We start from the raw sequence: 10,325 nt of genomic DNA, 5'->3' as shown, positions 1-10,325 counted from the left end.
TGCACCCATATAAGAGAAACCGTGTTTAAGATCACACCTGGAGAAAGAAAACTACTGTTACAGGTTTCATAATGGGAGAGTGTGTCATGTCAAGTCAAAGATATGGGAATGAAAGAGTAATAAAAAAGAGTAATAAATTTAAATAAGAATAAGAATAATATTTTTATTTCTATCCTGCTTTTTTGCCCAAGCATCAAAGCGGGCGTACAACAAGTTAAAATACAACCTATATACTAGTAACCCCTAACCCCCCACCACCCCGAACCCAGTAACCAGTACCACAACCCCTTAAAACAATATTAAAACAGTAATACAGTATGAGTGGTGGCCCTTCGGGTTAACGAAATGAATTCTTCCGTGGCAACCGTTCGTAACCCGAAAAAAGGAAAGAAGCCTTCGGAAAGAAGCCGAATTGCCATAAGGCGCTAAGGGGGAAAAGCCCAGCCGCGATTATTAGAAGCCGCGAAAAAATTCCGTGTGAAAAAGCCGAAAAAAAGAAAGCACAAAATTTTTTCGTAACAAAAACCCGAAAAAAAACATTTCGTAAACCCGGAACAATGTTTCCTATGGAATTTGTTTCGTATCCCGAAAATTTCGTAACCTGGTATTTCGTATCATCCCGAGTAACCGTACACTGTAAAGATTAAAAACGAATATTACAACCAACTAATCCAATCCACAATATTTATTCTGTGACATCTCTCATCAGGAACACAGCAGCTGCGGATTGATGTGAAAGATTTCAATGACTCTAGAACCTTTGCAACATACAGTAGTTTCAAAATATCAAGCGAGAAAGAAAACTACAGACTATCAGTGGGCTCTTATTTAGATGGCAACATGGGTGAGTTACACTTTTAAACACAAAGTGTCTCTGTAGCAACTACTGATAAAGATGTGGAGAAAGAAGAATGTAATTTTACTGCAACAAGTATGTAATTTTAGTGCAACTTCTTGAGGTGTCATTAATAATAATAATAATAATAACAATAATAATAATAATAATAATTTTTATTTATATACCGCTATTCCTTTTTTAGATCATAGCGGTGTACATACACCTCATTGCCCCTGATGGTTATGTCCTATCCTCCATAAATGTGTTTGAAAGCTTTGAAAAACATAGATGAGGTTCTAACCATTCAGTGCCACATTGTGCATAGTGAATTCTATAATTATGTTTCATATACATAAATGTGAGCCAGTGTGCTTTAGTGGTTTCATTGCTGGACTAGAATTCTGGAGGATCAATCTCTGCTCAGCCATGGAAACCCACTGGGTGACCTTCGGAAAATCATACTCTCTCAGCCTCAGAGGAAGGCAATAGCAAAACTCCTCTGAATAAATCTTGCAAAGAAAACCCTACAATAGGGTAACTGCAAGTTGGAGTTGACTGGAAATCACATAATAACAACATGACAACAATGAAGGAATATTTCTTTATAGCTGCAGTTGTAACAGAGGAAAGTCTTCCCTCTTAGAAGGAGAACTGACCTCAGATCCTCACCCCCTTTGGGTTGTGCCTCCTGGTATTAGTAAAAGCAAAAGGCTGGGAGATTGAGGTTGTGGATGTATATTATCTGGATGTACTGAAGAAAGCACCAGAAGCCCAGACATGCCTCCAGCAGTGCAAGCTCTAGGGCATACACTAGTTCAAGTTTTATTATCAGAATAAAAGTCAAAGCAGTTTCACCACTCCACTGACATTGAAATCACTGACGACTGCTTTTGAGCTGGCCAAACCCAATTTGATGAGATGACTCTCAAGTTCTTATGTTATAAGTCAATGGATTATTTGGTCCTTTTGTTGTTTCTTCAGTTTGTAAGCCACTAAGTGGGCAGAAAAGTAAGATAGCTTTATAAATGCTGACTGGCATCCTGTTTAGTATTTACAATGACATAAACTGTACTTACAATATTGGAATTATTGAAATTCATGATTAGGATCATTGCACCATTGCAAGAGCAGAATCACTGCACCATTGCAAGAGAGAATGGGTACTGCAATCTAGCCCAAATGCCATGACTTGGCAACTCCTGCTTTAGCCTTTGTTAATAGAGAGGTTAAGGTAAGCTCCTGAGGCCTAATAATCCTAGGTGCCTTTTCTGGAGCTTTTCCAGTCTTGTGGTATTCTTGTCTAAAATGACATGACCAGAAATGCATGCAGTATTCAAAATCGAATTGCACTTTAGAGTAGTTTAATGGCACAATGCCATAAAGCGTGTTTATATGAGACATTGGGCCCCCTAGCTCACTATGGTGTATTCCTGGGTGGGCAACATATGATCCCTGTATGTTTTTGTTCTCTTCCTTGTAAGTGTTCCCTCTTGTCTCCACAGCCACTATGAGTGGGGGGGCTGCTTAACAAGCAGCTCAGGGCTTCCAAAAAAACTAATTTGCTTGTCCATGAATCAAGGTTTTCTGGAAGAAGCCATATGTTAGATGTATGTCTAGCCCCTGTAAGTTGAAGTGAGGAACATGGCTTTCCACTCCTTCCACCTCAAAGGTTTCTTTCCCATACCCTAGTCTATATGGACTGGCCGTGGATCTTCCTGGTCCCAGAAGGGGTCTTCCTCAAACCTTCAGGGAAAGACAGGAACTGATCATAAAACTTTCTGCATGCAAACAATCTCTTTTGTTTTGATCTCTTGCATAAAACTTCCTAAGAATGAGTTTTCATTTTCATCACATCCATTACACATACTGAGTTGGTTTTGAACAGTCCCAAAATTTATATAGGGTTTCCCCTTTTTCTTTCCATTTCAGGTGATTCATTTTCAGGTCACAGGGACCATGCATTTTCCACACAAGACAAAGATAACGATACCCATGAAACAATAAGCTGTGCTGTGTCTTTTAAGGGAGGTTGGTGGTATAGTGCTTGTCACTCATCCAACCTGAATGGCCTGTACCTCGGAGGAGAACACACCTCTTACGCTAATGGCATCAACTGGGCTTCTGGAAAAGGACATCATTATTCTTACAAATATACAGACATGAAAATTCGACCTCAGTAAAGGAAACACTTCTTTTCAGACTCTTCTATAAACCTGGTTCTTGAATATACAAGCAGGTTAATTTTCTTCTTAATTGTGCACCTGACAGAGCAAACTTTGAATGTTGGGCATTTGAAATGCTGGATGCAAGGCCTATAACGTCCCCATACAGTTTCTGTGTAGGTGATCTCCCTCTTCCTAACTGGCTTGTGGAAGCCTTGCATCATACATAGAGGACAACAGCAGTTCAGTCCAATGATTGGGAAAAGCCAGTCTCTTGCGTTGGGCTTCCTTTTGTCCAATTTGGAATGCTATAATGTTATGAAAAGGGTCTTCTTATGAGGAAATCTTTCAGATGAAGAAATTGCTAACACACCACACGCTCTCACACACTGATTCTGTAATGATCCTGGGGTATGTTGAACACCCACAAGTATTAAATAATATTGGTGCAACTGCTTGTTTAAAAACAATTACAACATTCAGCCTTAGATCTGAAGCTATGACAGGAAGAGCAAAGCTGTGACTGGGACAAAATCCAACTCAAGGAAACAGACTTGTTTTTGGATTTGCAACATCTTGAGGTGTCATTGCCCCTAATGGTTATGTCCTATCCCCCATAAATGTGTTTGAAAGCTTTGAAAAACATAGATGAGGTTCTAACCATTCAGTGCCACATTGTGCATAGTGAATTCTATAATTACGTTTCGTATACATAAATGTGAGCCAGTGTGCTTTAGTGGTTTCATTATTGGACTAGAATTCTGGAGGATCAATCTCTGCTCAGCCATGGAAACCCACTGGATGATCTTCAGAAAATCATACTCTCTCAGCCTCAGAGGAAGGCAATACCAAAACTCCTCTGAATAAATCTTGCAAAGAAAACCCTACAATAGGGTTACTGCAAGCTTGGGTTGACTGGAAGTCACATAATAACAACATGACAACAATGATGTAATATTTCTTTATAGCTGCAGTTGTAACAGAGGAAAGTCTGCCCTCTTAGGAGAAGAACTGACCTCAGATCCTCACCCCCTTTGGGTTGTGCCTCCTGGTATTAGTAAAAGCAAAAGGCTGGGAGATTGAGGTTGTGGATGTGTATTATCTGGATGTACTGAAGAAAGCACCAGAAGCCCAGACATGCCTCCAACAGAGGACTAGGGCATACACTTGTTTGGATTTCATTATCAGAATAAAAGCCAAAGCAGTTTCTCCACCCCAATGACATGGAAGTCGCTGACAACTGCTTTTGAGCTGGCCAAACCCAATTTGATGAGATGACTCTCAAGTTCTTATAAGTCAAATGCTTTATTTGGTTCTTTTGTAGCTTCTCTGCAATATGTAAGCCACTAAGTGAGTAGAAAAGTGAAATAGCTTCATAAATGTTGACTGGCATCCTTGTTTAGTATTTACAATGACATAAACTGGACTTGCAACATTGGAATTATTGGAATTCATGATTAGGAACATTGCACCATTGCACGAGCCAAAAGTGCCTCCCAAAACCTATACTTGAAGCCAGGTAGCCCTCCCTCAGAAATATTTCCAAGGCACTGAAAAGCAGGTTGCTAAACAATGACATATCCAGTTCTCTCCAGATGGCTGGGCACATCATCACCCACTGGCCTCCTCTCCAACATCTCAGAAATCCTTCTGTTTGGGTGGCTGTCTGGCTATAAATGTAGGTTTAGAGTACCATCAGGAGAGGTTACTATGATGACAGAGCTCCATCACCATATCTATGCCTCTTAATGCAGAATTTTAGCCATTATCTGCTTATAATTCATAATGTGCTTACAAGTATAATTTTTAGTTCTATATCATCTTGAGTTATCTTTTGATTCTAAACAAAAGCATCCCAAACCTGTAATCCAGCAGTAAGCAATATATGGCACTCGAAATATTTTTGGACTGTAGTTCTCATCAGCCCTGGGCAGCATGACAAATTAAAGAGAAACTAGGTATTGCAATCTAGCCCAAATGCCATGACTTGGCAACTCCTACTTTAGCCTTTGTTAATAGAAAAGTTATGGTAAGCTTCTGAGGCTGAGTTATCTGGTGCCTTTTGTGGAGCTTTTCCTGTTTTGTAGTATTCTTCTCTAAAATGACATGACCAGAAATGCATGCAGTGTTCAAAATCTAATGACCCTTTAGAATTGTGTAATGGCACAATGATGCTCATGTTAAGCACCTTTATATGAGACATTGGTCCTCCTACCTTACTATGGTGTATACGGGGTGGGCAACATATGATCCCTGTCGATTTTTGTTCTCTTCCATGTAAGGGTCCTCTGTTGTCACCACAGTCACCATTGGGGGGAGGGGAGTTGCTTATCTTATAAAAGGAATTCCCTTTCAAACTGGACTTTGGTAACAAGTACCTCAGAGCTTCCAAGAAAACAAATTTGCTTGTCCATGAATCAAGGTTTTCAGGGAGAAGCCATATGTTAGATGTATGTCTAGCTCCACTAAGTTCAAGTGAGGAACATGGTTTCCCACTCCTTCCACCTCAAAGGCTTCCATAACCTAGTCTATATGGACTGGCAGTGGGTCTTCCTGGTCACAGAAAGGGGTCTTTCTCAAAACTTCAGGGAAAGACAGGAACTGAAATTGCAATATTTTGCAAGCAAACTATCTCCTTTGTTTTGATCCTTTGCTTAAAACTTCCTAAGAATGAGTTTTCATTTTCATCACATCCATAGCACATACTGAATTGGTTTTGAATAGTGCCAAAATTTATATAGGGCTTTCCCTTTTTCTTTCCCTTTCAGGTGATTCATTTTCAGGTCACAGGGACCATGCATTTTCCACACGAGACAAAGACAATGATGTCCATGAAGCAGGAAGTTGTGCTGTGATGTATAAGGGAGCCTGGTGGTATACTGTTTGCCACTCATCCAACCTGAATGGCCTGTACCTCAGAGGAGAACACACCTCTTACGCTAATGGCATCAACTGGGCTTCTGGAAAAGGACACCATTATTCTTACAAATATACAGACATGAAAATTCGACCTCAGTAAAGGAAATGCTTCCCTTCAGACTCTTCTGTAGACCTGGTTTTTGGATTTACAAGCAGATTAATTTTCTTCTTAATTGTACACCTGACAGAGCAAACTTTGAATGTTGGGCATTTGAAATGCTGGGTGCAAGGCCTGTAACGTCCCCATACAGTTTCTGTGTAGGTGATCTCCCTCTTCCTAACTTGCTTGTGGAAGCCTTGCATGATACATAGAGGACAACAGTAGTTCAATCCAATGATTGGGAAAAGCCAGTCACGTTGGGCTTCCTTTTGACCAACTTGGGATGCTATAATATTATGAAAAGGGTCTTCTGATGAAGTCTTTCAGATGAAGAAATTGCTACTTGGTTAGAACACACAGAGAGAGAGAGATATACTGTAATGGTCTTGGGTATGTTGAACACCCACAAGTATTAAATAGTATTGGTGCGACTGTTTTTTTTAAAAAAACAGCAACATAAAATCTTATCATTACTGTTTAAAAACAGCCTTAGGTATGAAGCTATGGCAGGAAAAGCAAAGCTGTGACTGGGACAAAATCTAACTCAAGGAAACAAGAACATTTTTGAAGGCACACAAAAATAAATTTGAACTGGCAATGGGGTATGCATGTTTAGGTCATCTTGATCTAGCTTTGTCAATTTTGGGTTGGTAAAGATAGGGAAAATGTACCATGCTGAAGGACTTACCTCTTAACAAGCCTGTCCTGTTCATCAAACAAGATGAGGTTAGCCTGGTAGTAAACAATTCCTGGAGCTTCTCTGGTGTGGCCTCTCAGATGTGGAACATCCTCTCCTTGGAGGGCCAACAGGCACCTACGATGCTGTCATTTTAGCACCATGTGAAAACATGGTTGCTCACTAAAGCCTTTGGGCCCTAAATGGTTTTTCACAACCCTCTCATGTACATAGTTTTAATATGTTTTAAACTATCTTAATTAGTTTTAATTTGTCTTTTTAATTCCTTAAAGCATTTGAGCCATTAAAATATTTTGTAATGATTTACACTGTTCTGTGTTTCATTTGTTTTAGTATACATCTCCCTCAGATCTCAAAGTAGAGGTAAATAAATAATGCCTAAGCTGACCCATCCCAGGGCTTATTGCACTGCCAAAAGGGTGAATAGGCTTCTGCCCCCCAATCAAGGGTCTCTTTCTTGCAGTAGGTCCACTAAGGTTACAGGCTCACAACTTGGGGGTGGGGAGGCAGAAATTCTAAAAGGAAAGTCTTGTTCATTATCCAAAACCTGGGAGCACAGCACTAAAAGGCAAGCTCACCCCCCACAATCTATTTTAAGTAGACTACCTAAAGGAAAATATATTCGCCTTATCCTTTGTGAACTCATTGGCAAGTGCAATCTCACTTGTCAATAAGATATAAACCATAATCATTAGCATAATAGGAACCGCACCTTTATTGGTTGCAGCTGAAGAAGCTTGTCCCCAGCATGGTTCTACATCCAAGTATTGGTCAACCCAACTGCTGACCACTGACAACTGCTGGCTATATCTGGAGTGACGGATGGGGGATTCCTTGTGAGTAGAAGTCACTTAGTGGTTCCTCTGCCACCCAGCAGTGGGACAGAGTCACCTGCCGCCCTCCAAATTGGGCAGGACCATGATTGCCCACCAGCCCAAGGCCCCATAAAGAGACACCCACACAGGCCCTGTCATCTTTCAACTGGATCTAGTCTGGGCCCTATGCTAAACACCACCCAAAGTTATAAGAAGATTGAAGGATCATATGCGTATGCACCTAAGCACATCCATATGGCAGTAAGCAACAAAACAGAGAGAGTAGGGTTGAAGTTCAAAGCTGACTGATTAACTGAATTCCAGACACTGGCTTATAACACCAGGAGATGGACTGGAATGAAACCTTCCCTGAGACTCCACCGATCCTCCTCTCCAAACCATCTGGCTGCACATCATTGGTAGGTTTCCCCCCCTTGCACAAACTGATCTAAATTGGGGGGTGCTGTTTTCTTTATTCTGTGCACTGTCTCAAAAGGCAGATATTTATCAATACAACACATAAGAGAATCTTGATATTATTATATGAACAATCATGTCAATATTACTTTTGTATAATCTTTCATCACATTGGTAATGTAGAGAATGACACAAGAATGGACAGATGTGAGTGAATTGCACAATTTTCCTTACAATATTTGGGATTTTTTTTTTTTAAAAAATGCAACAATGCTGGTAACAAATTTCAATACTAGAGAAAGGAAAGTCAAGACAATCTATAATGCCATATCATATCAAACAGCAAAAAGTTTACAGTTCAAAGGTACACATTATTCAACGGGAAGGAAGGGGGAGGAAAATAGCAGATGTCAACAACTGGCTCCGCAGATGGTGTTGCCGAGAATGATTTGGATTCTAAGATCATGGGCTGCGGTTCCATGGGGGAAACTTCAGGCAAGGGATGGGTTGCATCTCATGCCAGTTGACAGAAACGTTCTTGCCAACAGTCTCAAGAATCTGATCAGGAGGCTTTAAACTGAGTTATGTGGGGGAGGGAGACCATATTCTGGAAGGCAAAAGTCTGGAGAAAATAGTAGAAAGGAGAAGCCAGGCATAGTCAGACACACATTCTAGACTTTAGGAAAGCTGATTTTAGTAAACTTTAGAAATACTGGAGGTGATCCCATGGTTAGGAATACTGAAAGAATATGTTTCCAGGAACAGACGTACTGCATCCAAGGATATTAAAAGAACTGGCAAATGTAATATTGGAACCTTTGGCAATAATTTTTGAGAACTCCTGGAGAACAGGAGAAGTTCCAACAGACTGGAGGAGGGCAAACGTTGTCCCCATCTTCAAAAAGGGAAATATAGGATCCCAACAATTATCGTCCAGTTAGTCTGACATCAATACTAGGAAGGTTTCTAGAGAAGATCATTAAACAGAGAGTCTGCGAACATTTAGAAAACAGTGCCACAACCACAAAAAGTCAACATGGGTTTCTAAGAAACAAGTCATGCCAGACTAATCTGATCTCCTTTTTTGATAAAATTACCAACTTGGTAGACAAAGCGAATGCTGTAGATATAGCATACAGTGCGCCCGCATCATCTGCAGCACCTTTTACGCACCTTCCAGCCTATGCTGGATGCCCTGCACCATTTAATGAATGCCACGTGCACAAACTCCATTATCCTCAATGGGACTCGAGCATAGGCGGAATTTGCCTTACGTGGCGGGGTCCAGAACAGATCCCCGCATAAGGCATGGGACCACTGTATATTGATTTCAGTAAGACTTTTGACCAGGTCCCCCATTGGGTATTTTTTTTAAAAAAATTATTTATAACATATAAAATACATAGAGTACAACACATATAGTAACAATTGTTTTCTAGTACATGATTATAATCTTACCAAATAACAATATTCTTCATTCTTGATTTTTAAAAAAATCCTAATACTTCCTTCTGGCTCTTAATTTATGATGCTTTCTACCTTCTGTTGTTGCTTGTCAGCCTATCACAACCATTCTTTAAATTGTAAAATGTTCTCAGTGGATGCGCTTATTAAAAACTACAAAAATTTGAGGGGGGAAATTGTAATAATTAAAGGAAGGGGCAACTAGTGAATAAAATATTGTTCTTATGCAGAGTTTGAAGTTGTCTTATTTATAGCAGTTTCCCATTTCAATGCAAAGCACTATATTATCAGACCTTACCACTTCTTATTCCAGTATTTTATCACTGGTAACCATACTTTTTCTACTTCAATTATTGAATTGTTGTTTAAACTACAGGTAAGTTTGCTTAATTCAATATTGTCCATCAATTTAATTAGCCACTCTTCAGTTGACGGCGTTGTCTTTCCTTTCTAGTATTTCCGTAGAAGTATACGTGCAACCATCACCATATACAGAATTAGCTTCAAGTAGTCCTTTTCATCTGCTTTCTCTAAAATTGAAGTCATATTAAGCAAGAATAGTTCAGGTCACATAGGAATGCATTTCCTTATAATATATGAGTGTATTGTTCTCCAATAATTTTTTATTACAGGGCAGCTGCACCATAAATGAAAGAAAGATCCTTGTGTTCCTTTGCATTTCCAACAGGTTGGATCAATTTCCTTATACATTTTGTTTAGTTTAACTGGAGTGAGATACCATCTATGGAACAGCTTGATGCAGTTTTCTTTAAGGTCCTGCAAATTGGTAAATCTTTATGTCTTCTTCCATGAGTTTTCTCATTGTTCTAGTGTTATTGTATTATGAGTATTTTGAGCCCATTTAATCATGTTGTTAGTCACTTGTTCTTTCTCTAATTGTAATCTTCAAAAC

At 39.6% G+C, this 10,325-nt stretch overlaps 1 pseudogene; it reads left to right on the top strand.

The window, feature by feature from the left end:
• LOC121929483 overlaps positions 1–7,019 on the top strand; it is a 14,220-nt pseudogene extending 7,201 nt beyond the window's left edge.
• The last annotated feature ends 3,306 nt before the right edge of the window (positions 7,020–10,325 follow it).

This window comes from Sceloporus undulatus, chromosome 1 (genome assembly GCF_019175285.1).
Source record: "Sceloporus undulatus isolate JIND9_A2432 ecotype Alabama chromosome 1, SceUnd_v1.1, whole genome shotgun sequence".
Classification (NCBI taxonomy): domain Eukaryota; kingdom Metazoa; phylum Chordata; class Lepidosauria; order Squamata; family Phrynosomatidae; genus Sceloporus; species Sceloporus undulatus.
This window is presented reverse-complemented; position numbering and strand designations above follow the sequence as displayed.